Source organism: Lepus europaeus, chromosome 16, assembly GCF_033115175.1.
Source record: "Lepus europaeus isolate LE1 chromosome 16, mLepTim1.pri, whole genome shotgun sequence".
In the NCBI taxonomy this organism is placed as follows: Eukaryota; Metazoa; Chordata; class Mammalia; order Lagomorpha; family Leporidae; genus Lepus; species Lepus europaeus.
Window position 1 is genome coordinate 69913545 of NC_084842.1, and position 14554 is coordinate 69928098.

A 14554-nucleotide genomic window follows, 5' to 3' on the forward strand; every position below is an offset into this window, starting at 1 on the left:
TACATGTTCCCTGTTTTAATAATTTTGATCTTAGCATGCAAGATAGACAAAGACACTGACACTAAGTACAGGAGAACACAGGCAAAGTGAAATACATTTTCACCAAACATAGAAATAAAGGTAAGTTTGTGTCGAGCTGTGATGCAGGTCTCTGTTCTGCAGGATGGGGTTTGTTAAAGTCATCTAAAACAAGGCTTGCTTTAAGAGATAACAAGTGAAACATAAAAGATGATGAGGAGAGGATAAAGCTGATTACTGTGCTAGGAAACACTTGATGATCCAGGATAAAATTAAGTGCAGTGCATCCAAATACGGAATGATAGATCACGTAACTAACAGAGATACATTTGTCTGATTGTTTATGTGCTGTGTACAGAAGAGGGTATGATAACCTGCACATCTTATGCATTAGAATGACCAAACTCTAGTGTGAAAGCTGGCCTGACCAATGATGCTGCAGCATATTGTACTAGCCTGCTGCCAGCTCGCAGGCTTCTCAGTAGGTCTGGCACAGACAAGATCTATGAAGGCCGAGTGGAGGTGACTGGAGATGAATCCAATATGGAAAGCACTGATGGTCAACCTGGTGCCTTCACCCACTATCTGGATGCAGGCCTTGCCAGAACTACTACTGGCAATAGAGTTGTTGGAGCGCTGAAGGGAGCTGTGGATGGAGGCTTGTCTATCCCTCACAGCACCACACTACTCCCTGGTTACCATTCTGAAAGCATGGAGTTTAATGCAGAGTGCATGGCAAGCACTTCACGGGGCAGAACATTGTAGATTATGCGCATTACCTAATGGAAGAAGATGGAGATGCTTACAAGAAGCAATTCTCTCAACACATAAAGAGCAATGTGACTCCAGAAATGATGGAGGAGATGTATAAAAAAGCCCACGTGGACATACTGGAGATCCAGTGGCTGAGAAGAAGCCTATGAGAGAAGTTAAAGAGATGAAACCATCCCTTGTCCAGAAGAAGTATCAGGCAGCTCAAAAGAAAGCAAACTTCTTCAGAGCTCAAAAGCAGGCTGCTGAGAGCTAACCCAACTTTCTACGAAGATTTTTCCAATAAATTTATTAACCAAACATCTGAATACCTTTCTTCAGATCCTGAATTCAAACATTTAAAATCTGTTAAAGAAAACTTTAAGTTAATGTGAACAGTTTCTATCCTTTAACACTAGCATAACTTTAACTCCTGCCCCATCTCCTCCCCTGTAACTCTGCTGCTGTACCACCAATTCAGCTCTTAATCCCATCCCCTGAGCTACCAACATCCAAACTTTTATCAGCCAATCTTCAAAGTAACCATTAATAGGATGCTGCTCTCAGATCAGAGTTGAGACCTCATGATGACTATCAATACCACCTAACTTGTATCACAACCTTTTCCTGAGAAAGCCAGAGATCTTAACATTATTTTTAATACTGATTCAATTGACTCATCAGTCAACAGACAGGCCTATGAGAGATGATAAATGCAAGCAACTAATTTACAACAAAATTTGTAAAGCCCTTCAAGATTATTGTTGATTATAATCAAAATATCTCTAACAAAATTACCCATGATTCCCTCAGTCTTCACTAATAACCAAAACAAGTGTACTGAACCGTCATTAAAAATAACACCAAAGTAAGAGTTCAGACACTTAGGCAAACTGACTTATTTTCTGTTCTCATTTGGAAATTAAAAAGTAAAAACTACCAATCTCATGAAGCTACAGAGATTTATAAAATAAGAAAGCACGGCTTTACAAATATATAATGAGGGACTATCGCTATTATTAGGATTAAAGCAAGAAGGTACAACGGTAACTACACATCTATCAAAGTCTAGCAAGTCTAGCTTTAGTCTTAGGGTCCAGCCAACATCTACCACTAGGTTCTGTCCTCAGAATTCTGACTGCTCAAACACCTACTTGCAGTGTCCTTCTGCCATCAATGAACTTACACACATGATCAATACTCACACATTCACATAAGTTAGCATCATATACAATGAGTATAACACCAGTAATACTCTAGGTAAGGTACTGAGAATTAACATTAAGATAAGAATACGCACATTAAGTTTCAAGGTGTCCACTCAAGTGCAAATGTTGGAATCTGAATCTCCAGTGCAATAGTGTTGAAAAAGTAGGACCTCTGAGTGGTGATCAGCCCATGAGGGCTCCACCCCCTCACATGGATTACCACGTTATAGCGACTTTGAGTTCACCATCAAGAGTGGGGTCCTTAGGAAGGACGTATTTTTGTCCTTTCTCTTGCTCTCTCCACCTCATGTGATGCCTTCTGCTATGTTATGACACAGGAAGAAGCCCTCACCAGATGTCCGCCTCTCAAACTTGGACTTCCCATCTTTCAAATCCGTGAGCCAAGTACATTTTTATTGGTTCTGAGTTCCCCAGTTCTGGTATTTCCTTATAGCAATACAACATGGAATAAGCCAGTGAGCATTTAACTTAACAAATGAAATATCCTCTGTGGTTCACTTGCTAAAATTCAGTAAGTCAGAATTTGCATTTGCAGCAAACATGAGGTTACAGGGACGAGGTTTACAATAAAATGCACCCAAAACAAAGAAATAAATACATTTAAAAAAAAATATATATATATATATATATATACATACAAACTATGGTTTTCAAGATACTGAGTATCGGGCAATAAAGGATAGTAATGAAACTCGGAGTCTGGGAAGGCCAGGAGTGCTAGAAATCACAGGACTTGGCCAGTGCTGCGGCTCACTAGGCTAATCCTCTGCCTGCGGCGCCAGCACCCTGGGTTCTAGTCCCGGTTGGGGCGCCAGATTCTGTCCCGGTTGCTTCTCTTCCAATCCAGTTCTATGCTGTGGCCCGGGAGTGCAGTGGAGAATGGCCCAAGTGCTTGGGCCCTGCACCCACATGGGAGACCAGGAGAAGCACCTGGCTCCTGGCTTCGGATCAGTGCGGTGCGCCGGCCGCAACGCACCAGCCGTGGTGGTCACTTGGGGGGTGAACCAACAGAAAAAGGAAGACCTTTCTCTCTCACTAACTCTGCCTGTCAAAAAAGAAAGAAAAGAAAGAAAAGAAATCACAGGACTAAGACCCAGAGGAGAGTGTGTGGCTCAGAGTGAGAACCCTGGACATCTGGAAAGGGCTGCCTGAGTCTTCAGCTGACTACTGATCAGCAGATACACCTGAGGAGGCCACCACACTCACCAATGGCTACACACAGCAAGGAATAGTGCCTGTTCCAACCCAAGTGGAAAACTTTGGAATCTGTGGGCCACTAATATTAAGAATATTAAGAAGGTTTGTGTCTCTGTACTGAGTAACACTAACCCTAGACTAAACTCTACAATGATCTCGCCTAACAAAGCTTGTAAAAGTACGAGCTAAAATGATTAAACTGTCTCCAAGTAACTCAACCCAGTCCTAGAACAAAGCTTAAGAATACAGGAACACAGAATACCCAGCACCTAGTAAGGTGGAATCAACAATGTCTGAAGTCCAGTGAAAAACTCTGAGGCATGCTAAGTCAGCTACAGAAAAACAGAAGACAAAATTAGTTAATCAAAATGAATCAAAAAAGAGAATTAGTAAACAAATATACTAAAAGTTATTATCAGTATATTCTCTATGTTCAAGAAACTGGAATAAATATGTAGAAGAGAAAAAAAACACTAAATAAGATTAATGATGGAACACAGCAGACTAAAATATTAACACACTTAAGTACAATAAGCAATAGAAGTTATCCGAAGTAGGGGCTGGTGTGCAGCAGGTTAACCTGTGTCTGTAACACCAGCATCCCATATGGGCACCAGTTTGAGTCCAGCTGCTATATTTCCAATCCAACTCTCTGCTAAGGGCCTGTGAAAAGCAGTGGAAGATAGTCCAAGTGGTTGGGCCCTTGCAGCCCATGGGTGAGACCTAGATGAAGCTCCTGGCTCTTGACTCCAGCCTGGTCCAGCCCCAGCCTTTGCGGCCATTTGGGGAGTGAACCAGTGGATAGAAGATTTCTCTCTCTCTCTCTCTCTCTCTCTCTCTCTCTCTCTCTCTCTCCTAACTCTGCTTTTCAAATTAAATAAATAAATCTTCTTAAAAAATAAGATGTCCAAAGTGAAAAGGGAACTGCGGAATAATATCAAGCAATCTATTCCCTGTGTGTAATTCAAGTCCCTGAGGACAGAAGAGAGGAAGATAAAATATACATACTTGAAGAAAAAACAGTCAAAATTTTTCCAAATCACATTAAAGCTATACCCCACAGATCTCACATCAATAAATCAATCCCAGGGAAAGAACAATGGAAACTACACTGAGGCACATCAGAGTCAAAAAGCTCAAAATCAGGAATAAGCAGAGTATTATAAAATGCAATGCAGAAAACACTTGATAAGCAAAGGAAAAAACTGTCAACCTAGAATTCTTACAAGGCAAAAATAAAAGTGAAATGAAATTTCACAGAAAGGGAAATAATTAAGCACCAGAAGTCCTATAATGCTAGAAATGTTCAAGGGAATTCTAGAAAAGCAGAAGAAAAATAATACCAGATGGGAGTCAGAATCCTCATAAGGTATAAATATCACTGGAAATAAAACTAGGTGGGAAAATCTGTGCAGCTGACAGTAGGTCTATGTTACCTCAAGAGAGATGTTAGAAAACAAAGCAAAACATGCCTTCTAAAGAAGGTGTGGGAAGTGGCACAGTCATACACCTGTGGGAGTACAAACACATGTAGCCTTTGTGGAGGGTAACTTTAGCATTTTCAATTAAGATGGTAAATGTTCATCATCTTTAACCCAGAATTTTCACTTTTTGGAATTTACAACAACATTCATACAACTAAGAAGTTCAAGAGTATTCTTGCAGTGTTATTAACAATAATGAAAATTTTCTAAGTACCCAAACCTTCCACCAGTAGGAGAACATCAGACAAACTGTGACACCGTGATGGCAAAATTAAAAATAAAGTATCCATTGATTCTTAACAACAAAGAGATGCTGGGCTGGCGCATGGCTCACTTGGTTAATCCTCCGGCTGCGGCGCTGGCATCTCATATGGGCGCCAGGTTCTAGTCCCAGTTGTTCCTCTTCCAGTCCAGCTCTCTGCTGTGGCCTGGGGAAGGCAGTGGAGGATGGCCCAAGTACTTGGGCCATGCACCCGCATGGGAGACCAGGAGGAAGCACCTGGCTCCTGGCTTCAGATGGGCATAGCTCCGGCCATGGCGGCCTTTTTTTCTCTCTGTCTCTCTCTCTCACTGTCTAACTCTATCTGTCAAATAATAAAAAAACAAAGAGATGTTTATAACATAGCATCTGATGTTTAATAAAACATTATCAAGCATCATCAGTTTGAAATGTTTTCTCATGATGACTAAAACTCTAGGTGGGGCCGGGTGCCCTGGCACAGTAGGTTAATCCTCCACCTGTGGCGCCGGCATCCCATGCGGGCACTGGTTCTAGTCCTGGCTGCTCTTCTGATCCAGCTCTCTGCTATGGTCTGGGGGGGCTGGGGGGGGGGACAGTAGAGGATGGCCCAAGTACTTGGGCCCCTGCACCCGCATGGAAGACTGGGAGGAAGCTCCTGGCTCCTGGCTCCTGATCGGTACAGCTCTGGCCGTTGCGGCTATTTGGGGAGTGATCCAACAGAAGGAAGACCTTTCTCTCTGTCTCTTCCTCTCACTGTTTGTAACTCTACCTCTCAAATAAATAAAATCTTTTAAAAAGAAAACTCTGGGTGGTTCTCACATGTTTAAAACATTTAAAAACAAACCAATCAGAGCTTCTGATGTACATTTTCACACTCACTTAACTCCCACCCAAATGCGATGGTGTTACCTAACATCCACTAAGGCAATTGCCTGATAACTCCCAAGAACGACAGGGAACTAAACTAGGTCAGATACTACGGGAGTTTTAGCGTATAATATCAGAGAAGACGTCGTATCTAAAGAACAGCTTTGTCAGCCCATTATGTGCTGCTACAACAGAATATCTGAGCCTGAATCATTCATGAAGAACAGAATGTACCGTTCTCCTGGTTCTGGAGACTGGGAAGTGCCCAATCAAGCCAGCGGCATCTGGGAGGGCCATCTTCCTGCAGCCTCTCCTGTGGAAAGCAGCATTTACCCATTCATGAGCACAGACACTAGAAGACCTAACACCTCCCAACACCTGCACTGGGGATTAAGTTTCCAACACATTAATTTGGAAGGAACACATTCAAACTTCTTCGAAATGTGAATTCACTGTTGAAGAGAAAGATACAAATGTCTACAAAGAAAGGGACTTGTACCAAAGATATGCAACTTGTGTGGATCTGAGAATACCAATAAGGCAGGAATTACATAGTTAAGACGCTTTTACTTCTAACAGAATCGACTGAAAGCTGTTGCATGTCATGGAAACAAACATTCATTTAGTCTGAATACTTCGATGATGAAATGGCTTCACTGGTACTGATTTATACTAGAGTTTTAACACATTAGTAGTAGAGTACTAGCAGTGGAAGTATATCAGAGATATTTCATTGGATAGTGAGCACTTACAAGTACTGCGAAGAAAAGTATGGTGTATTTATAATACACACTCATTTAGAAATATTTGTTATTGTAATAGCTTAAGAATTCAACTAGATTGACACATTTTTACATAACGAAAATGTATTATGCCAGTTAAGGGCTGGCACTGTGGTATAGCGGGTAAAGTGTCTGCTTGCAGTGCCGGCATCCCATATGGGTGCCAGTTCGTGTCCTGACTGATCCACTTCCAATCCAGCTCTCTGATGTGGCATGGGAAAGCAGTGGAAGATGGCCCAAATCCTTGGGCCCCTGCACCCAAGTGCAAGACCTGGAGGAGGCTCCTGGCTCCTGGCTTCAGATCGGCACAGCTCTAGCTAGTGCGGCCAACTGGGGAGTTACCCAGCAGATGGAAGACCTCTCTCTCTCTCTCTCTCTCTGCCTCTCCTTCTCTCTCTGTGTAACTATGACTTTCAAATAAATAAATAAAGCTTTAACAAAAAATGTTATGGGAGAAAACCAAAAGAGCAGTAATATTGGTTGCCATCAGGGAGATGAGAGGAAGGACCAAGAAGACACACATGCCTAAACATTACAATGTGAGCACCAACAGTGTTGTGGCACAGTGAGTCAAGCTGCCGGCTACAATGCCGGCATCCCTAATAGGCACTGGTTCTAGCCCCGGCTACCCCTCTTCTGATCCAGCTCCCTGTTAATGTGCCAGGAAAGGCAATAGAGGATGACTCAAATACTTGGGCCATTACCACCCACATGGGGAGTCAATCAATGTATGGAAGATTTCTCTGTGTCTCCCTTTCTCTGTAATTCTTTCAAATAAATAAATATCATTTTTAAAAAATGAGCACCTAAGTGAACATGCACATATACAAGTTCAACAATAAAGAGCTGAAGCAAGCCGGAGGGATCCTAGCGTAGAACTCACACAAACAGACCTGCAACTGTCTGTCTGAGAACTATTCCTTAGGCATACTGATTAAGGGTTAGTAGGACTTTCTTTGGAAAGAAAACACGACACCAATTTCCAAACCACAATGTGACATTTATTTCACTGTAAATAAAATTGTAATAAATTACATTTAGTTCTCACTAATAAATGAACTTTATGTTAACAATCAACATTTTAATATAGGTTCTACTTCTTATATTCCTATCCTAAATAAAGATAAAGTGATACTGGGAGATTAAGGTATCATGGAAAATATTCTACAAAATACAAAATGAATGCACAGCTTATACTGTATCAATTCAGTAGGCTGTATCTAGTATCCACCATATAGGTATAATCTATCATCATTCTGTATTTGTTATTTTCTCTGTAATTTTCCTTGCTTTTACTTCTCAAAAAAGCTAAAATGTATTTTCCACTCATCAAAGACTCAACTTCTAAGAAGTCACCAGCCCTTTGTTAAACCAAAATTAGTCACCTTCACTTTAATGAATTACAATTTTTTACAAAGCCTATGTAATCAGTAACACCTGATTTATCCAGCCATGCCAGAAACTGAAGGCATTTCCAGACTAGTGAAGGCTGCATTCTTCTAATTTTTTGCAATTTTAATGGAAAAATTCTACTATGAATTATCTTTTCACAGGAAGTATTTTCAAGGTCATCATTAGTTGAACATGACTACTTCTTACAGTCCTGTAGCTGTATTTCCATAGTCCCCAGTTCCTATCCTCTGTGGAGAACTGAGGATGCCTGGCCACTAAGAAAGTCCCGGGACCGGTGCTGTGGCGCAGTAGGTTAATCCTCCACTTGTGGTGCCAGCATCCCAAATGGGTGTCAATTCTAGTCCCTGCTGCTCCACTTCCAATCCAGCTCTCTGCTATGGCCTGGGAACGCAGTAGAAGATGGCCCAAGCACCTGTGTGAAAGACCCAGAAGAAGCTCCTGGCTCCTGGCTTTGGATCAGCACAACGCCAGCTGTTGTGGCCATTTGGAGAGTAAACCAATGGATGGAAGACCTTTCTCTCCATCTCTCTCTCTCTCTCTCTCGCTCTTTCTCCGTCTGTAACTCTACCTCTCAAATAAATAAATATTGGGGAAAAAAAAGTCCCTATTCCTGTGACCACAGCAAATGGCTACAGGTGGGCCTGTTGATGCATCACAACAATTAGAGCCAAAATGCATCCCACCAAACACATCTTCTGAAACATCTGGACCAAATAAGCTCTGTTTGTTGGGGCTACTGACCTGGAGCTGCTGATGGCTATATTGCCACCGCACATAGACAGCCAGCCTGAGAACATGGTAAATAAAGAGAAAGAGGAGAGAAAGAGCCAGAGTTCTGACAGACGACTGCTCCAGCACACGAATCTCCCAGACCTGAGCAGGTCTGGAGTGTCTGATTTTGACACCCAATATGTTTCCCTGTACACTTCAGCTATTCGGAATGCAATGTCTTTCACCAACGAAAGCTCTACTATAGAATGTTTAAAGAATATCAAGTTTTCCATGCCAACACAGAAAAATCCCTGCAGATAGATCTTTGCCAACCTCAGCTCCTTTCCTTAGGCTAGGTTCTTAGACACACAACTCTAAGGCTTCTGATATACACACATTGCTCTGTGGAAATGCTGGATCAACCCACACTCCTCCCTGTATTGTGTATGAGTATCTACACATTTTTATTTTCACAAAAATTTTTAACACTTGGAAAATAAAAAGTAATGTATTTTACTTTCCATTTTTCAATTCTGAGATTACTAATTCAGATATATTTATTAATCATCTGCATTTCCTCTATGAAATATCTACTCCATGTTTACTTTATATATAGGAATATGTGCCCTCTTCTTCAGATAAAAGAGAGAAAGACAAGTGGAGATAAGCGGAGAACACCACCCCCTCCCATTTCCTCACTTCTGATATTATCACGGAAGGACAATGTGTGAAGGTAGTGCAGGCATCTCCAATCGTGAGAAGAAAGCCAATGAGAGAAGAGCTGACACAGGGTCCTGCACATCACTGAGCCTCTGCCATAACCTGGAAACCAGCTAGGCCCTGACTCATGGTCACGGAGCTTCAGATATTAAACTCAGGGCTGGCTCTGTGGCATACGGATCAAAGCCGTGGCCTACAGCATCGGTAGTGTCTAACGGGATACACCCTATAAATAAAAAAGAACTGAGAGATTAAAAGCTTAAACGGTTCTCAGTAATCAGATCATTGGTGTTAATGCTAGTGCTGCTGTCCTGATACACACTGTTGTATGCATCCTCAGGAATAATCTAATGAATAAATCCAGGGTTTTCAGTGTGATTACAGGAAGACATGAGGGTAAGATCAATAAAGTTAAACTGAAAACTTGTAGTGCTCAACCTGTCAAGTTCATATCATCTTTAAAAAACAAACTAATGAAAAATAGTTCCTAGCCATATACACTGAAAAGGCATAGAAACCTTGACTAACCCAGCACTGCTATACCTCAGCTCTGGTCTGGCAAATACTGTTTCCCACTAAAAGAAATCAAGGCTCCTTGAAGAAATGGTTGAAGAAACTAAACTCTAGGATCAGAAATGTGCAAGCTGAACACAGAACAAAAGAATTTTTTTTTCTTTTTTTCTTTTTTTTTTTTTTTTTTTTGACAGGCAGAGTGGACAGTGAGAGAGAGACAGAGAGAAAGGTCTTCCTTTTGCCGTTGGTTCACCCTCCAATGGCCGCCGCGGTAGCGCGCTGCGGCCGGCGCACCGCGCTGTTCCGATGGCAGGAGCCAGGTGCTTCTCCTGGTCTCCCATGGGGTGCAGGACCCAAGGACTTGGGTCATCCTCCACTGCACTCCCTAGCCACAGCAGAGAGCTGGCCTGGAAGAGGGGCAACCGGGACAGGATCGGTGCCCCAACCGGGACTAGAACCCGGTGTGCCGGCGCCGCAAGGCGAAGGATTAGCCTAGTGAGCCGCGGCACCGGCCAGAATTTTTTATTTAAAGATTTATTTATTTTTTGAAAGAGTTACAGAAAGAGAAGGAAAGAGAGAACGAATCTTCCATCCACTGGTTCACTGCCCAGATGGTTACAACGGCCAGGGGCTGAGCCAGATCAAAGAAATTCTCCTGGGCCTCCCACAAGGGTACAAGTGCCCAAGCATTGGCATCATCTTGCGCTGCTTTCCTAGGCACATCAGCAGGGAGCTGAATCAGAAGTGGAACATATCCTGGATAAACAGGGATGTGCTATATCACAACATCGGCCCCTAGAACAAAGATCTTTAACACTGGAAAGCAAGAAACCCATCAAAGACCACCAAATGAATCCAGCAGATCCAGATGCAAGCCCAAATAAGCTTCCACTAGCTAAACATGTAATAATTGAAACAAAAAAAAAGCTAGTAATAGCCTGAAGCTCACTTAAATCCCAAAGTTATGATACTAAACACACATACATCTGTCTTTTGTCTCTTTCGGAGAACCCCTGAAAATTACTTCTTGAAACTTGGTAAATAGGCAAAAGAGTCAAGCATTTATCCTGCCTTCCCTATACAAACAAGAAACTAGATAACTGATATGCTGAAATTACTCCTTAAAGAAATATTCCAACTGGGGCCAGTGTTGTTGCATAGGAGGTTAAGGCACCACCTGCAACACTGGCATCCCATATGGGTTCTAGTTGCTGTCCCTGCTGCTCCTCTTCAATCCAGCTCCCTGCTAATGTGCCTGAGAAAGTATCGTAAAATGGCCCAAGGACCTGGTCCCCTGCCACCCAGGTGAGGACCCAGATGGAGTTCCACGCTCCTGGCTTCAGTCTGGCCCAGGCTCCAGCTATTGCAGCCATTTAGGGAGTGAACCAGCAGAGGGAAGATATCTCTCTCTGTCTGTACTCTGTTTTGCAAACAAATAAATCTTTAAAAAAAAAAAAAAAAAGGAACAGAAATAGTCCGACTAATAAAAAAGAAAAACGGAATTAAAATACTGGCATTTTCCAGCCTCTAATAAGTTAATGGATCGCAGCAATGATCACCAGTGGCAGATGAGAACACAAAACACTAGGGATGATGCCAACATTTTTGGCCCACTCAGGGATTGTTATGATGCAGCTGTTTAAACAGGAACTGTGTTATAAGAAATGAAGACAACAAAGAAGAGATATGAGTCAAGCAGAAAACCAAGACTCAATTTTGAACACTTAGCAATGATTATTAGATATCCAATTGGAGAGAGATGCTGACGCCAAGGGATCTAAGAGTCTGAAGCTCAGGACTCACATGAACAGAGGGCATTTGAAAGTCTTGAAATAAAGTGAGACAACCAAGGGCATCAGTATAAAGATAAAAACCTGTACATATGGGAGATAAAGAGGAAACCAGCAAAGAAGCTAAAAACAAGCAATCAATATGAAGTAAGTAAAATGAGGACAGCATAGTCTCCTGAGAGCCACGCAAAGGAAAGTACTTTAAAAAGGAAAGTATGTTCAACTTTGATATGGGTTGAAGGGCCAGCACTGTGGCGTAGCGGGTCAAGCCACTGCCTGCAACGCCAGCATCCCATATGGGCACTGGTTTGAGTCCTGCTCCACTTCCAGTCCCGCTTTCTGCTATGGCCTGGTAAAGCAGTAGAAGATGGCCCAAGTCCTTGGGCCCCTGCACCCGCCTAAGAGACCGGGAGGAAGCTCCTTGCTCCTGGCTTTGAATTGGCCCAGCTCCAGCCGTTGTGGAGTGAACCAGCAGATAGAAGATCTCTCTCTCTCTCTCTCTGCCTCTCCTCTCTGTATAACTCTTTCAAATCAATCAATCAATCTTTAAAAAAAAAAAGATATGGGTTGAACATATCCCATAAAACTCATGTGTTAGAAACATAATCCCCAAGGCAACAGCAAGGCTGAAAGGCGGGACCTACAGAGGTGCTCAGGTCACCAGGGCCCTGCCCTCCTGCACAGACCAATGCCGTTCCTCCGTTCCTCACGGAAGTCTGCCATCCTGAGAGTGGGCGGCTATAAAAATGAATTCCATGCCCCCTCGCTCTTCCTCATTCGCTCTCACCTTCTCGCTTTTCTTCCACTGCAGACAATGTGACAAGGGCCTAGCAGATGACAGCCTCTCAACCCTGGACTTCCCGGCCTCCACAACCATGAGAAATCAGTGTCTTTTTCTTCTAAGTTACCTAGTCTGTGCAGCCCACAAAGTGACCTGCGACAGACTGTATGTATCGTGACACTGTCATGAGTGACGTGAAGATACCGCAGCACAGACAACACTCAGGGACATAGGAGAACAGTTTGGGTGGTAAGGAGTGCAGACAAAGGCCTTGGTGAGTTCAGGAAAGAGCAAGAGGCGAGAAACAGTACTCGAGTCCTTCTGAGGGACTCTGTTTAATTGAAGGAGAAATAATGGGGCAATCAGGAAAGCAGAAAGGGGAATCATGCAAAGTTATTTTGGGGCCAGTGCTGTGATGCAGCAGGTTAAGCCTCTGTCTGCAGTGCCAGCATCCCCTGTGGTCCAAAAAAGACTGGTAGTTAACACAGAATACAAAAAAACACTGTGTAAGACTGAAACTGATATCTTAAGATTTGATTATTGCTTATAGCTCTGTCTATATTCCTATGGAACAGTGGTATTCTTACTTTTTACTTGTTGAACATTATGGTAAGTGATGCGTTAAGCCTGTGGTTATACAGTAAAATGAAATTATGTCATTGCAAAAATTAAAGGAAAAACAAAGCAAGAAAGGCAGGAGGGGGGACTGAGGCAGGTAAGGAAGGAGGGAATATGGTTATCTCCTTAGAACTGTTTCTACGAGGGGCCAGTGCTGCCTAACAATGTAATACTCCAGACTGAAGGACTCACTATTGCCTAATTAGCACCCTACATTACTGCTTCAGCACTTTCTCCCTACTCTGTCCCCTGTATCTAAGAACATCCTACCTATCATCTCAACCTGTGAAAACCATTCCCATTCCACAGCCACGTGTAAACATGTTACGGAGAGCGCTCGGAGTTGAGATAGCTGGGCTCTAATTCCAGTTCTCCTTATGCACACGAGGAGGTGACCTAGGAGCTTCATCTGTCTAAGCCTCAGTCTCCTCATCTGAAAAACAGTGGCACCATCTGTGCTTCTGTCCTGTCCACCTCAGAAAAGCGCTGCTGCAGATACCGTGAGACAATACCAAAGCTTTATAAACCATGATGTCATAATCACACATGCTGGGCTCATCTGAGGACAAGATTTTACCTTACACCTCCCTGACACAGCACAACACTTTACCTTACCACCACCCAAACAGCTCTGTCATCTCCCTCCAGTTGGAATGGCGATTATCCAAAACAGAAGTAACAAATGCTGGTGAAGTTTTGGAGAACAGGGCACACCTAGTACACTGTGGGTAGGAATGCAAACACAACCATTATGGAAAACAGTATGGAGATTCCTCGAAAAACTAAAAATGGACCTCCCATACGATCCATTTCTGAGAATATACCAAAGGAAGTGAAGTGAGCTTATGAAAGAGATGCCTGCACTCCCACGTGTATAGCAGCCAATTCACAATAGCAAAGACATGGAATCACCCTAGAGGTCCGTCAACTGAAGACTAGATAAAAAAAAAAAACATGTCGAACATTTACACATGACAGAGTATTACTCAGCCATAAAACATAATGAAATCCTGACATCTGCAGCAAAATGGATGAAACTAGAGACCATTTAGCTAACTGAAAAATGCCAAACACAGAAGGACAAATACCACATTTTGCACCCTTCGGAAAGAGTATAAAAATGGTGTGGCTGTCACATTATTTGGTATATGAATAGTCACAAATATCGTCTTCATTGAATTATACCATCTATATGATCATACACCTTTCTTTCCTCACTCTAGTGATGACTGTCACAAGTCCCATATTTTATGATATTAATATCCCTGTTTTCAAGAAAAATTAGTATATATGAATAAATATATATTATCTACATATGAAGTAAATATGACAAAATGCTTAGGATCGTTAAATCTTAAAATTAGAAAACAAATTTTAAAAATCTGAAACTCAAAAGCAGTTTGTCAACAATAATTGTTCAAACACTTAGTTATTATTAAT

The 14554-nt window shown here is 42.3% G+C and overlaps 1 protein-coding gene and 1 pseudogene across 2 annotated transcripts in view; one reads left to right on the forward strand and one right to left on the reverse strand.

The window, feature by feature from the left end:
- STIM2 (stromal interaction molecule 2) overlaps positions 1–14554 on the reverse strand; it is a 162445-nt gene that overhangs the window by 68728 nt on the left and 79163 nt on the right. The window lies entirely within an intron of this gene.
- On the forward strand, positions 164–1045 carry LOC133775323 (large ribosomal subunit protein uL18-like; annotated as a pseudogene).